We start from the raw sequence: 16,462 nt of genomic DNA on the forward strand, positions 1-16,462 counted from the left end.
TAGAAATCAATATAAAATTGTATTAGGAAGTATAGTAAGTTGAAATGAAATCTTTCAGGTCTGAAGTTTATTTGTTGGAGAAAACATATTGACATGTTCTCTCTGTGTATTTACAAGAGGTGGAAAAGTAATAACTTCTAATGACATCATTCAGGGTTTCATAGGATGGTCTAAATACTTAAAAGGGGGAGACTTTGGATATATCATGATTTCTAGTATTATGTACTTGATAATTTACTGAAAACATTTTAAAGAATTGCTTAGCAATGTTAGTGAATCTGAACCAAACTAATATTTTGTTCTGTTTCTCAAGTGAATTCTGATGAGGGGGAGCTGCTCCAGATACATTATAGGAGTCGTTATTTGACTCTTTTGTATATTTGTTTCCCTTCTATTAAAATGCAAATTATCTCGTCTAAAAGTTGGAGTTATAAGAATTCTGAAAGAGTACAAAATTCAACTTTCAAAAATAAAAAGAGGGATTAATAAATCAGAATCATGACTCAAGACATTATAGACGAACTGTTCTTTGTGCAGCCAAGTATGTGTTTCAGAGTTTAATACATCTGTCAAGCAATTGACCATTACTTTCAAAATGCCTATTACGTTCTCAGCAATAAAAAGACTAAAAAACATAATATCTTGTCAACATTATTACACGTGTTTGTGGAAAGTAAGTAGAACTTATTGAAAATGCAGCATATTTGAAAAGTATTTGCATCAGAGTAGTAATATTTAGGTCTGACTGCAAGTGCTATAACAGTTTGGAGACTGAAAAATCAGCATATGAACTGAAAATGATACCATTTGAGATTGTACTTTAAAAATATATAATGCTTTTATTCTTATTGGATGAGAAAATTTCACTTAATTGGCATTGAGAGTTATGAATAACAAATATGCCTTTGTTTTCAAGTTGTTGATAAATTATTACTAATCAATAATTTAATATTGTAACACTTGCTTTTATTTACTCCATTCTCCTATTCCCTATTACTGTACTTAATCTACTATGATCAATTTTGCTTATTTTTAAAAGATGTACTATGAATACAATTATTTAGGGCAAAATTCCCATGACTATGACACTAATAGGGTTAGTACTGTATACTTTTGGGTATTTCTTTCCCCCTACAACAAGTAAATTGCATGACTATGGTAAAATAGCTACCAGGCACAGGAGTTTGACTTTGTCTGGATGCAGTAAGCATTATGTGCAATTCGTTGTATGTATAATTGAAATACCATCAGAACACAACATTTCTTTAAGGTCTAAATGATTACCACATAGCTGGAGTTGGAGCTAATAATAATTAGAAGAACATCCAAATAATGTGAACACATATAGGGCAAAGTTTTATTTTACTTATTTCTATATATTATGAGAAATGCTGAAAAGTATGCTTGAGGATATTTATAAATGTCTTAATTCCTTTTAGGGGTGTATAGTGAAATGCATGGGTGTTTTGCAATACTTCTAAGAAGACTAAACTAAATTATTACAATCCTACCTGCATATAGAGTCCATTTTAATGAACATAAATGATCATCAAATTTCCTGTTTCATTTCCAAGTAATTATTCCTATTACTAAAGTTAAGAGTAGGAGTAAAACTTAGCATGCATTTTCAAAAATAAACTGTTAAATATGTAAAGTATTTTTAACACAATAAGGATTTATTCCACTTCAGGAAAACCTGAGGGATAGAAATAGTATTTTCCCCTACCGATTTCATTTAACATATTTCTCTAACCAAATTTGACATTTGTTTAAATATATGTTCCTGAGATTGATCTTTTTATGAATTGTGTTTTTCAGAATTGAGACTATTTTCTGACTGTTGTACTTGGTATATATTTTCACACCAGGCAGAAGGTCTGACACACAATATGTATTTAATTAATATTAGTTTTTTTTTCCTGACCCCCTCATCACATTAATCTGCTTTTTCTCTCAGATCACTACACCCTCATTTCAAATAATTTATATCTCCAATGTCTGGAAACTCCTGGCCAAGTGGCAGGATTTTATATTCTTAGTGCCTAAAAACTGGTAGGCACTTAATTCATGTTTCTCATAGGAATGGAAATAAAGAAGGAAGAAAGTGCTATGCTATTTCCTAAACCAGACCGTATAGTATTGAGGGAAGAACTGTATTTCTTCTGAACTGTATTTCTCAGCAGCTAACACAATGTCGGACATGCAGCAAGTACTGCATCAAGAGCACATGAATTGTGTGGAAGCGGCAATAAGAACTTACATCTCCCGTCAGACAGATCTAAGACTGAGTACCCCAGCAACACCATTTGCCGTTGGCTACTGTGAAGCTAACCAGCCTGCTTCATTTCTTTCTAAGGATTGGAATAAAATAACGTTTGAATATTAAGTTGCCCGTGATAGTTGTTGTCCAGACTAATAATCTACGCTGGTGCGGGAGATCCCCTGAGATTACTTACAATTTTGCCAGAAGTCTCTATTTTTCTTGTTGATGTCTTCTCTTTTTTACCCTCCGTTTTTAAATTTTTTCTGTGTCTGTAATTCTCAGGCTTGTTTCGTCTGTAAAGTAATTCGAGACTGAGGAATTTAAGGGAACCAAAATAACCTTATAAATCTATATTAAAAGATAAACTTGTAGTTTGCAAAACCAATCTTCATGAAATTTGGGAAGTTCACTTTTTAAGGCAATTTGAAATTCGTAGCACTTTAAAATTTTTTGAGAGCCTAATTTGGGCTTCTTTTTGAATGGCATGAGGAATTTGAATTTCAAGAAACTAATTTCCATTTTAAAAATATCTGAGAATGAGGGTCTGGTACCATCAACTCATTCAGCTCCTCAGAGAATTCCATCCCATTCCCTGAGCAATACAGACTAAGCCACATACAGTTTTCTTGTTTTGTCCTATAGAGTAGGAGCTTATTAGTGAAAAAAGCGCGTTTGATTTTATTTTATACTTTCCTTCTCCATAGAAATCAGATTACCTAAACCCTAGGCTGGGCTAGATCACACTACCTTTGGTCTAAAACAAAATGGTCTTTAAACTGCTGGTTCTGGTTATGGGACCAAGCTGTGTCCCTGCCTTCCTCTTTCTTGAATATGAGTGCTTGTCCAGGAGATGATGCAGAAAAACTCCAGACCAGCACGCAGCCTTCTCTAAATTGTGAGCATGTGAGCCTCCGTGGTGAATACAGTTAAGTTAACTAAACTAAACTTGCTGGAAGATGAGAAAGGATGTGTTATACTCCTGTCTCCTCGATAGTTCCCACTACTTGCTGACCTTCTGAAAAGGACTGACTAGATGCTTATTGACTAAAAGTTCATTTTTAAAAGCTTAATAAAACTCTATAGTAGATTTTTTAATATGCCTGAGTGTGAGATGGTAATCCCTGCCCCCATTATTTAAGGAAAATTTAAATTACTTAAAATTTAGTTAATAGCATGGATGATTTGTGATGCTTATTGAAATATATTAATTTAAATCACTCTATAATTATATGCCTTTTTACTTCTAAGTAAGAATAAAAAATTTTATTTCTTATATTCTGTTAATTTTCAAAGAAATAGTTCCATTGAATATTTAATAAATGATGTATTTTTCACATTAGTAACTCACTGCACATTTCAGTTAACTGGCAATGCATATTAACTGGACACATTTTCAGACTTGCAGTTAATAGTTTTCTTTACAAACCTTAAACTTCAGCAAGAAGTTAATAAATCATGAATCGTAATTCTAAAGTTGAGATTATGTAGTGCAAAGGAGCCTGTTTGTAATGACAGGAGAAATATAAATTTCTTATCTAAATATGTGGATTTTCATCATCTTCTATATACAAAAATATCCAATAGGTAAAATTAAAAGAAACTCTTAAAAATGAAAACGCATATGTAATTCTCAGAAGAATCAATTATGTCTATTTAATTTTATAAAAATTGAAATGATTATTTTTTAAGAAAAAGTGCTCTACAAATGTAAAGCAAAAAGTTTTATTATTCTACTCATAATTTGTATCTAAAGAACAAATTATATTATAATATCATTACATGTAAATAGATCTATTTGAATAATATTGTAGTTCTACTACTCAATTTTTTTATGATATGGCTAATACATGGGGGATTTAGTGATTTTGCTTTCAAGGTTTTGAAATTAGCCAGCAATTTAAAAGTAATTGAAAAAGTAAGTGTATATTTTTCGGAAACAGTTTTTACAGTGGTTGTGTTAAACTTCAAAGCAACTATATCTCACAGAGAATGAGCATTTATGTTATTGATTGTGTTTTATTTGTGGTACCATTCTGAAGAGAGAAGGATTTAAATGTCAATTTCTAGTTGTGATATGTGCAAAGATTACAACCTACAGGGCTTTGAATTTTCCGCTTACTACTCCAGGACTAGTCTGATAACTTGAAAGGGAAGATAGCAACTTAGGTGATGCTATTTGAGATGCTTTGAAAGGCTTGCCTACTCTTGAAATCACCCCTTACATATCATACTGCCTAGAATTTCAAACTACTTCTATTTCTTTGAGTTATATTTCTCCAAGAATCTCCCCCAAGTGTTTCTGTTCTTGAGAGGAAAATGGAACAGTTGGGAAACTCATGTTTTTATTACTGTGATTTTTCATTGTGGGTTTATTGGTTGATCATGCAGTATCTTAAAATTAGTGTTTGTACTTGGGGGGTTGTGTGTGTATTTCAATCAATGGTTACATGATAAGCAATAAGATGACTAGAATATATCTGTAAAGTACAGTGGCAGGGAGACCTTGAAAGCAACAGACATTTATATAAAAACTTGAAAATGCCAGTTCCCACACTTTTCTCCTCCTCTGGACTTGACCTGCTAAACAAACAAAAAAATAAACACATAATGTTCTAAAATTTTCCTGGTAGCACTCCTCTCTTCCCCACCACATACCCCAAAATGATACTGGTTTTGAATGAATATCTCAGATTGAGTGTTTCGAGAATTCCCTGGAAAGTGGGCGGCATCAGTGTTACTCTTCAATTTGGGTGGGCTGGAAAGGACAAGAGTAACTGGAAGGCATTCCTTTAAGACCCTCAAAAGGGGATGAGTGCTCAAAGTGTAATGTGAGTGCTTGCAGTCAGATGTGACAGTAAGGGGCTAAGGGCTGATCCTGTTTCCCATTAGTCATAATCCCTGCACAGCCAATGGCTATGGCTCCAGTGCAAGAGATGAAGAAAACTGAAATAACAAGTAGCGGGCACCATTCTGGCAGTCTGGAGAGAGGTCTGTAGCACTCCTTTCCCGTTATAAATTACAGCAAGGAAATGATTAAGAAGGGATTGAGTTTGAAATATGTTGTCTTAAAGCTCCTCCAAGGGAAAAATAAACATTCTGTGAAAGTGAAAGTTAAAGTAAAGTATATCATTCTCCTCCATATTTTATCAAATCTGTTAAAGCAAGTTATATATATGGCTAGCCGTAGATCAAGACAACTGTACACTTGTGACTTGATTCATGGACAAGACAGGTGTATGGAGATACAATTTTAGCACTAAAATTATCTAGTTACATTAAGCCTACCAGAAATGGAAAATATCAGTTGTTCAATGCCTTTCTAAGAAAAGTAGAGTCTCAGGATGATAAGCAACAATTAAAATTGTTTCCAAAAATAGTTCTTAGATAAATATCTCACAAAATCATACTTCAGTGAGGTTCATTTTTTTTTTTACTTTATTCATCCTTATTTGCTAATTATTCCCGCAAGCAGAAATAAACTAACCAACAAAAAGAATTCCAAACATCCCAGAGGCCAGAGCCGTTTCTGGCTGTATTCTCTCAGGTAGTGAATACCTGAAACATTTTTAAATTCTGAAACTGTGACCTTCCCTTTCCCAGTTTCCTGAGCTTCTTCATCCTCCCTCTCTAGTAATTCCTGCTCCATTCCACACAAACACACTCTCGAGATTGTCAGGACCTGCTATCTCGTGGGATCCTTACCTTCCCAGAGCCTTGTTTACTACCTGAAAAACAGAAGACATTCATAAGTAGTTTATTAAACAAAGTCTATATGTATAATTTTATGTATGTGTTGTGCATATGTATGCAAATCATTGCTGGCAAAGCTTCTTATATGGGTGCAAAGCTTCTTCTGCGTAAACATTTGATAATTTTCTTCATCTTCTTTCCATAGAAGTAAACACACTATACCCTTCAAGCTTTGATCTAGAATTCCCTTCTTCTTTTTCATTATGGTTATTGGATTTGCTTTTATTTTAAGCAGTCCCTTCAACTTTCTTTAGCATTTTAGTATAGCCCATACATCTAGTGTAAAATGCTTAGACAAAAAGCACTTAGTACTTGCAGGCAAGTGTTGTGTGTGTGTGTGTTCATTTAGCTCTCTGTATTATTTCTTGAGTTAGAGAAACTTGTCTCCTTCCCCACTTCATCTTGCATTAATAGGGCTTAGCTCTCTCTGAGCCTTGTAAGAAAAGAGCCCAAAGTGGATGAATTGAATAGACTCACACCTCTTCATACAGAATATTCCCTTAGTCAGATTAGTAGCCTGCATTAGCCATGTCATATTTTTGTCTTATGGGGAAATACGATTGGAGTTAAAGAGCAACCTATATTTAAAATATTGAAATTTCATTATTTTAAAAAAGGAAAAATGATTCACAGGTATTATTAGTAGACTCCAAGCATTAGGATTTAATAAAGGCTCTAAATAGCTTCATTCTACAGCGTTTTTTGATGAAGAAATCAATGGAGCACTAATAACACGTAATTTAGAAACACTCTACATTGCAGATCTGCCTCTTAAGGTTTATTATGCAAAGTAAAATAGCTCTTGCTTTTTCTCTCAGAGGTCCTTAAGCTAACTCATCAAAGTGTTCAGTAAAACAGGGCCATCCATTTGACACGACCCAGTATTCTCCTTAGGAGACAGCTGTAGTATGTAAAGCAAATTTCTAGGTTTTCTTTTCCTTTGTCAAATATGATCTGGGGTTTTCCTGGAAATGGTAAATCATACTTGTTTTACCCTAAAGAAGTAAATGATATCATTGCATAAATTATTTGGCTCTCTTTGCTTAGTAGTAAAAACAAACTCAGATAACAATTAAGTTGAATAAAGAAATGTATCAAAAGTTATGATACAATGCAATACATCACAAGAGCGAGGCAGAGCGCATCCTGAGAACTTAAGCAATTTCTTATGTGAATTTAATGTGCACATTGCATAATCTGTTTCATATGTATATTTAATAGATTAGACTATAATATTCTGAATCAAGTATGTAAGGCGTAACTAGTTCTCATAAAACGTGCATACAAAAGAATAAAGTATATTGAGATTTTTGTTCTTTCTATCTTTCAGTGGATATATTTTCTTTCTGTTGAAGAAAATGATATATCTTACCATGGCATCTTATTTTATAAATTCATGAATTTTTCTTGATGTACTATTTTATTAAAATGCTGAAACTTTAAATACAAGTATCATAACATAATAAAAATTCTCTTTTGAATGATGGACTCCTACTGTGGCTCAAGAGAGCAACAACATTAAAAAAATAATTTTATCTTTGAGAGCACATGCACAAACTAATGATAATAATCAGTAGAATATTTTGGAAATGTTCTGTGAATGTGGCTAAATTCTTATTTTATATATTCATCATTTTTAAATCTTGTTTGACCAGAAAAGCAAAGTTAATTTCAGTGTAACTAGTAGGGGGTGTCTTTAGATGGACAACATTGATGACACTGATATTCAATGTCTTTACAATACTTTGAGGCCATAAAAACTATTCACTGTGAATTAACCTGAGTTAATACTTCGTACTATTTTAATTTAGTTGTGAATCTGTAGATGTACCCTTGCTATAGCTATCCAACAGGAAGAAGGACATTGATTATTGTGAGTCAAAGAATATTTAGAGAAAGGCAATTTTTTTATTTAAATTAAATTAAGAACATTCACTTGTTAACATTTGCTTGTTATGTTACAGTGTTGTGTCTCTTGCTTCTCTTATTGAAAAAAGAAAATAAATCATGCATCAAAATGTCAGGTTTTAAAGTTCTTTAAGAGTTTTTTTCAAGCAAAACCAAAGACGTGCAAAGGATGTAAGAGAGCCTTAAAAATTAACTGTTACAGAGAAACTCACCAAATTAGTAGATGTGTGGAGAAACTGCCTACTAAGTCTAACCTGTCATCAGTCATGAGTAGAAACACTCAACATAACTCCATGAGTGTATGAAGAACATTAGGTAACAAGCACCAAACTGCCAGGGTTTTATCCTTTGGTGTGTACACCAGTGTGGTGTAGGGCGTACACACTGCACAAAAGGGATTGAAATGCACAGACAGCTTCAGGGACAGTAAAAAGGATAGTTGTGTTAATTGACCCTTAAAACTGCTAGTTGGGTTAGTTATGCTTAAAATCTCCTCTGCATTGTTTTAGACTGAGGCTAGTTGAATTCTTTTCTATACTAAAGGAAATTCTTCCTTTCTTTTTTTTTTTTTATGTGGGGGGTAGGGATAATGAAATATTTATAAAGTTTTTTTCTGTATTGACAACTGATTTTCAATAAAAGCCGTATAAAATGACAGTAATTCATTTTGTACCATGATGTAGAAGCTTGTTTTTATGCTTATGTAATTTTGGATACATAAATATAGCTTTTAGTTTCTTTGAAACAAAAGGGAATCAGTGTTTGTATTTGCTATGAAATTAGTGGCTGATTTATTTTTACTAAGCCAAGAAAAATCCTGAAATAACCTATATTTTTCCCCCTAATAATATAAATCAGATTATTCATCAATTTTGAGTGATAGGAAACATTGCTTATATTTGTAATTAAAGTATATATTGTTTAAAGTCTATTTAAAAATTTTATTATATTAATATCAAATATATAGAGTACTTTGAAACTCTGAAGAATCTTTTACTATAAAAACTTGACACAACATTTAATTAATACATGAAAATTATTTGAAAATAGATTATTAGATTATACAGGAAGATGACATTAAGAAATATTTTTAATAGATCATAGATACATGTGTCTTTATATTGGCTAAACATAACTTTCTCATTTCTTGCATACAGCCTAAATTTCCTTGGTAATTTTTAACATCAAAAACCTCTACTTTCAGGGGCCAGCCTGGTGGTGTAGTGATTAATTTCAGGGTGCTCTGCTTTGGTGGTCCAGGTTTGCAGGTTCAGATCCCAGGTGCAGACCTATACCACTCATTAAGCCATGCTGTGGCAGCGACCCACATGCAAATTAGGGGAAGAGAGGCACAGATGCTAGCTCAATGCCAATCTTCCTCAAGCAAAAAGAGGAGGATGGGCAACAGGTGTTAGTTCAAGGCCAATCTTCCTCACCAAAAAAACAAGAAAAAACCCTTCTACTTTGATCCAAGTTATTATTCACACTGGGAAATGATGGACTCTAATATAAAAGATTTTATTGGACACAAGTGACTTTTTTTTTTTTTTTTTTTAAAGATTTTATTTTTTCCTTTTTCTCCCCAAAGCCCCCCAGTACATAGTTGTATATTTCTCATTGTGGGTTCTTCTAGTTGTGGTATGCGGGACGCCGCCTCAGCGTGGTTTGCTGAGCAGTGCCATGCCCGCACCCAGGATTCGAACCAACGAAACACTGGGCCGCCTGCAGCGGAGCGCGGGAACTTAACCACTCGGCCACGGGGCCAGCCCCCACAAGTGACTTTTTTAACAACAGAAATAGAGTGGAACAGAAATCATTTGGCAATAATCATTTGGGATATATGCTATGATAATTTAATATTATATATATTGTGAATTTTCAAGAGATATACTATTTGGGTACTATTATCAGAGGCCTTATAAAAATATAAGTTACAGTAACCTATTTATTACATTTTTCATTTCCTGTGTCTGACCTGTGACCTGCCAACATAAAATTAAGGTTTATTAATAACTTTTTGATACTCCTACCATTTATCTAATTTTAAATTGATCCATTTGCCATCTCTTAATTTTTGAAAATATTTGAAAACATTTTTTTGAACAACCATAATATTAAGTTTACAGAATGGAAACACATTATATTTATTATTCTGATTCATAAAGTCATGATCAAAATTTCAAATTCATTAGGGAAACATTTTTCCGTATTGCATTTATACAAGTGAAACATAAATGATAGCATTAAATTTTTATTGTAAGTCTATAATGTAAAAACTTTAAAGAGATTCACTTTTTTACTATGATAAACTGAATGATTTTATATGCACAGAAATAAATCAAGAATTTAAATTTTAGCAGGAAATAAGTGAATGAAAATGTTAAGGATAAGTGGACCAGGTATATAAGGAATTCACTTGAAATACAGGCAATATACTACCATTTATTCACATTGTCTAACAGAGTTTCATTAGTAATTTCTAACTTTCTTCTTCGACTTATAGTAGTCATTTAAAGTGGTTCTCTATAATTTTCTTATGTTAATATAGAAGCTAAAGTCTGAGTTTATAAATTCAAACTTGAGTTTACTTTATCATTAACATGTTTTCAGCTTGTATTGCTTAGTTGTATTTTTGTTCTTATTACTATGGTTATTATATGATATGCTAATAGTAATTAAGAAACATTGAGCACTTACTTTATGCCAGACACTGAGCTAAGAATTTTTTGGGCACTGCCTCATTTAAAACTAGTAATGATATAAATTTTTATCCCTATTCTACAAATGGTGAATCACTTAACTAATAAGTGTTGGAACCAGCTATAAACTTGGTTCTGTCTACATGCAGTGTCTTAGCATTTAATACATTATAGTATTCAAGTCGTTTTTTCACTTTCAGGGTAAAACCTAATGACTGATGTGCTCTACAAATTATCCTAAGCTCACTTCTAAAACGTCTCCTTCTCTTACTTTTATGCACCTCTGCTACAGCAAAGCTTGACTCCTCACAACAGACCTACACCGTATTTTCTTGCCTGTCTGCATTTATTTGCAGAATGCCTTGTTTCTTCATTGTCTGCCTAATAAACCCTTCAAGGCTTATCTCAAAGCCACCATTTATAAAATTTGTTATAATTTCCCTAATTGGAGTCCCCTTGGTATTTTGAATTTTCGTTATTTCTCGTTTGCGGTTGAGACTCACACAGACCTAGATTGGAAACTAGCTCTTCAACTCCTTTGGTACCTTTAACACAGTATTTAACATCACTTAGATCAAGTTGATTTTCCTCTTCCAAATATAAATGATTTTAGAAGGGACAAAGGAAAAATATGGTATACTGTCTACAGTCCCTGCAGATCCTGCGGTAATTTTTTGCCGTGTGCTCATGTCTAAATTCATAATGTCTATTTATTAATCTGTTCCTCTTCAGTCTTACAGACACAGCCCTAAGCTGAGCTTGCTTACCTCTCGCCTTGCTAATGCAATTAACTCTTTACTGTTCTCATTTTCTCCATACTTCAATTCACCAGAGAACAATTAGATTCCTCTTCCTAAATTTATAGCTATAGTAGTACAATTCTGCATTGAAAAGGGGAAAAATCACCTTAATATATTTCCTGTTGTATATAGATTAACTCCAAAGCATGTTGAACCTCTCTCCTTTAGTAGCCTTAGCTCCTGAGACTGATCCACATAAATCCTATGGTCCAGCCAATGTGAACTTGACTAGCCCATACACTTTCTTGTTTCCACTTTACTGTTCATTTTGTCTAAAGCACTCTTTCTGATTCTGATTTAGATCCTCTTAATTTTATATCAATCTCCTAGCCAAACTCAAATGCACTCTAATTCATGCAACTTCTTCTATTCCTCTGTCATTTATGACAGCACTTTCCTCAGACTTACCTCTTGTTAAGGGCATTCAACCTCACATCAGTTGTTGGTATATTTCATTTATTTATTCATTACTGTTGTATTAAACATCGACTATTTGAATGCCAACACCATTCAAGATTCCAATAAGACATTGAATACAAATTTTGTCCTATTGTCCTATAGTGTGAAATAAATATCACTATAGCTAATAAAAGTGGGAAAAATAAAGACTTTTTAAAAAGAACTCATGCTTTGGAACTGTACAGGTAAAGATTCATATTCAGATTCTGTAACTTAACTAGAGTGCGATTCCAAGGAAATTGAACTGTGTAATTTAGATGTAACAATTTGTCTGGAGGGATTGACCCTGCCCTCTTCTTAGGACCCTGTCTTTTGCATAAGTTTTTTCACTTAATAACTGAAGAAGTGGAGCACCTAGCAAAGACAAGACACATAAGTCCCCTGATTTCTCTCTGGCCACAATCATTAGTTCAGACATGAGCGTTTAACCCACTCAGACCCCCTATGAAGTGATGAGCATTTTCCTGAAGAGACTTCTGCTTTTTCTGCATGCCTATATAGACAATCTAGAACTAAGCAGTTATCTTCACTCGACATGAAGCCTAGATCTCAAATCAAGACAGAAGATGGCAGAGCCAATAGATTAAAAAAAGAATGAGTTATAGTTACACGAGTGTAGACCAAATTTCAGCTATAATTGAGCTGGTTGTGGAATTTCCATTTGGATGAGCCCCCAAATTCCTTTTGGCTTAAAAAAGTTTGGGTTGGATATCCTATTATTTACAAATGAAAGTCTAAGATTATGTTTTTTTATGTCTAAAATATGTGTATTATCCACTTTGCACTATTTTGAGTTGATTGCAGAATCCTGTGCAGTTCCTGGCATACAATAGATGATTAACAAATGCTACTTTCTTTTTTCCATAGGATGATGAATTTTTAGTCATAATATCTGCTATAGTGGCCATACTAATTAGCATTCAGCAAATATTTGTTAAAAATATTTCTCTGAATGGTTTATCTGGCATGGTGATTCTGCATAAAAGAAAAAAGTATAGTAAGCTAAGTTTAAGTTTGTAGCTTACTGAAAACTTCTCCATGGCTTTGGGTGCTGTGAAGACAGGGAGTTGCCACTTATCAACCACTTGTGTAACATCATCTGTAGACAGCTCAGGTTAAAGATATTTAGATCACGTAAGTCAGCTCAAGAGTAACACTGAACTTACAGGATTTATAGAAGTTTTCGGAGTCCCTTAAATTACAACAGGTATAGATGGGGCCATTCATTTATTCAATCTAGGCATCTATTCTATGACTTGCACAAATCCATATTTTCTTTAAGCGATAAGAAGAGAAAATGCACTAGGACATTCCTTAAAGGGAGACTTTTTATTTCATTTAGGATTTGACTGAAACTTATGATTGAACAAAACCTTGAACTCCGGGAATATTATAATTCTTGTAAGATCTAGAGAATCTATTTTTTCCCTCACGTAGATTTCATTATAAATCTCCCAGATTGTTTGTTTGAGATTTATGGATTCACACAATTCTGAAAATTCTCTAGAGACATTTAGTCATTGAATTTTTTTCTAGTTCAAAGCAATGTACATTGGCGTGGATAATTCATTAAGCTTCTCAGTTATAACTTAGGGTCAACCTAGTTTAAAGCAAAGTTGAATAATTGATGAGGTTTATAAGTAAATTATAACCCTATCCACTCCATGGCTAATATTTCTCCAAAGAGTGTAATGCTTTTGAAAAATGGAATTTATCATATTATAACACAATGAAAAACAATATCATCTGCAGTTGACATTTGGCATGTTTAATAACTTATAAAGCTCAGAAAGCCTTGTGTATTTGTTCATTTTAATTTGCAGTTTTAATATCGGTGCTGTAGAGAAAGCAATCATACTCTTCAGCAAACAAGGTGTAGGAAGAGGTTCAAAACCAAGGATGGTTTGTCAGTCATGAGCACTGATGATCCATACAATTCCTGTGGTTAGCTCTATTGACTGCCTTATCTCTGGCCAGAAATATTTAGAGAAAAAACATTCTGTAACAAAGATGACATGGAAGAATTCTAAATAAATACCTGTCAAATGGAATACTGGAGAATTTTTTTAAATGTCAGTATCAAAGTAATCAAATGATAAACTTGCATGCTTATTACCTAATGAGCATCAGGCAGATGAATGTTTGAATAGTCTCAAAATTTATTACTCAGTTTACTAGAAATATCAGTATGTACTCAAAACAAATTAATAAGGAATCTCTCACAGTTATTTCTATTATGCTTAATATGTGCCACTGTAAATGTCAATCCTATGGTGTAATTCATCTTAAACTCTTTGAAGTAAAACACCATTAGTGGTTGAAATCACAGTCATGATAGAGACTTTTATTTCGTCGAGGCTGTAAGGAAAATATGGTAACAACAAGCATCTCTAAAATAAGAAGTCATTGAGATGTGATATTTGGCAGGTCCAGAGGCAGGTCAGTGTTTTGAACAGAAGGAACAAATCACCAGCATAGCAGATGTTCATTAGGAAACTCAGAACAGCATGAGGAAAACAAGACAGAACCCCTTTCTTTTGGAAAATGAGGTTGTCAGAGAGTTTCTGTAGGTATAGGAGGAAAGAAAATAAACACTTCATCAACAAGTCCAGATATGTGATTACTTTCATTGTTTTCTCTGCAAAAAAAAAGTGAATAGAACAAAGATCTGTATGTTGGTGAATTCCCTACCTGTTCAATGATGACATGTTCATTTTCAGTGCCTCCTAAGGAACATTATAGCTATTCTCTTTTCTGCTTTAAAAGGAAAAATAAAATCAAAAGTTAGCCTTATCCTTGTGAGGTAACCTTCAAAGTCACTTTCTTCTCTATGACTCTAATAATATTAGCAGATATTGTATTGTTTGACATTATCATTTTCTATCAGGACCTGAAGCTTCTGAAAATGGCAATAAACCATTTTCAATCACTTGTAAAAAATGTGCCAGACCATGGCATGAGTAAATGCTCAGAGCCAACTCACTTTGGCCATTACTTGGAGAACTTTCCTGATGCACTCCTTAGCTGCACAAGAAGATATTTCTACAACTTGATCCATGTACTGCTTAATTTTTCAGTAATACAAATTTGAAAGCAACCACTTGGTTTCAAATCACCCTGTACATATATATATTTTACATATGCATGTGTGTGTATTAAATAATCAGGGCTTGTATTAAGCAGGTGTACACCAGGTCATCATGCATTCTAATTGGTTGGTGCCTGTGACCTATCAGTTGTTAAATATTTTTAATATCACTTCGTAAATAACTGATCTTTATTAAATGTTTAATCTGCGCTGGACAATGTTTTATCCTTTGCACATTTTAACCTATTACTAATCATAACAACCGTACTAGTCCCATTTCATGAATTGCAAAACAGACTTACAGAGAAATTAAATAGCTTACTCAACGTTGCATAACTATTAAATTGTAGAGCTGGGATACGAACAGACATAGTCTGTTTGGAGTGCTGTGCTTGAGTGTTCTTAAATGCCTTGCTCTGCTCATGGCACTCCATGTTCCCAACTCACCCACTCCCGCCAAATATACGCACTCTTATCTCCATTTAAAATTTGCCTTTAATGTTTTACCTCATAACCTTTTGTTTGTTTTGTGGAGAGATGTTCAAAGTGTTATTTGGTCAGATGTATTTCATCTTGTTTTACGGGGCTTTTTTGAGAGATATCTATTGTTAATGTGCAAAAAATAGCATATTATATTGAATTGAATTAAATTAAATCATTGAATCAATTAAATTATATTGATTATAATATGTGATTTATAGTAATTGGGTAGTGCTATAGTCTGGTATTTTCAATTCTTAAATTACTTCCAGTAGAAAATAAGCGTGCCCCTTCCTTATTTTCATCATATCTAAGGGCTTCCTTCATAGCTGCCGGTATGTTAAATACTCTGATCAAGAATATTTGTACTCCCTATCAAATATTACTGACATACGTTTACTGACAAAGCATACGATCTATACTTAATTTCAAGTATATGATAAAGGAATAACTATAAAACAGATTTTCACTTCTAATCTATTATCTCAGAGTAGGCAGCTTGTCTCTTTCAAAACATTACTTTGTACATAATAGTTAAATATTCTGTAAAAACTCAAGCATCTGGAATATAGTAGTTAATTTAATACATTAGATTCATCAACTTAATTTTACTTTTGAATCCTTGTTCAGTAATGATATACTTCAATTCAATTATCTTCTGTTCATTTAGATTTATGAATTGTAGAACTGAAAAATAATCCCTGGTGTTCTTTAGACTTTTATAAATATTTTTTCATGCGACATTGTAAAAATACCATTCTGTAGCCATATAAGATGCTAATTAGCAGCCTATTTTTTATCATCAGCATAAAAGGGAAATTAAAAGGCAGCATATGAGAGATTTTAGATAAAATGCTTTTGTTGAATGGTATATTCATTTTCACCATCAATGCATCCAGTACAATGAGCTGCTCACTTATTTCTAAGTAGCAGTTGTTATCTTCTCTCTAGTACATTATGAACATAAAAGAAAAGAAATTGTAAGTATAGACTTTGGCCCACTTAAAGATAAATG

General features: G+C 33.1%; 1 protein-coding gene across 4 annotated transcripts in view; it reads left to right on the top strand.

Annotated features, from left to right (window-relative positions):
• Positions 1–16,462, top strand: part of FSTL5 (follistatin like 5) — a 718,252-nt gene that overhangs the window by 655,182 nt on the left and 46,608 nt on the right. The window lies entirely within an intron of this gene.

Source organism: Equus przewalskii, chromosome 2, assembly GCF_037783145.1.
Source record: "Equus przewalskii isolate Varuska chromosome 2, EquPr2, whole genome shotgun sequence".
In the NCBI taxonomy this organism is placed as follows: domain Eukaryota; kingdom Metazoa; phylum Chordata; class Mammalia; order Perissodactyla; family Equidae; genus Equus; species Equus przewalskii.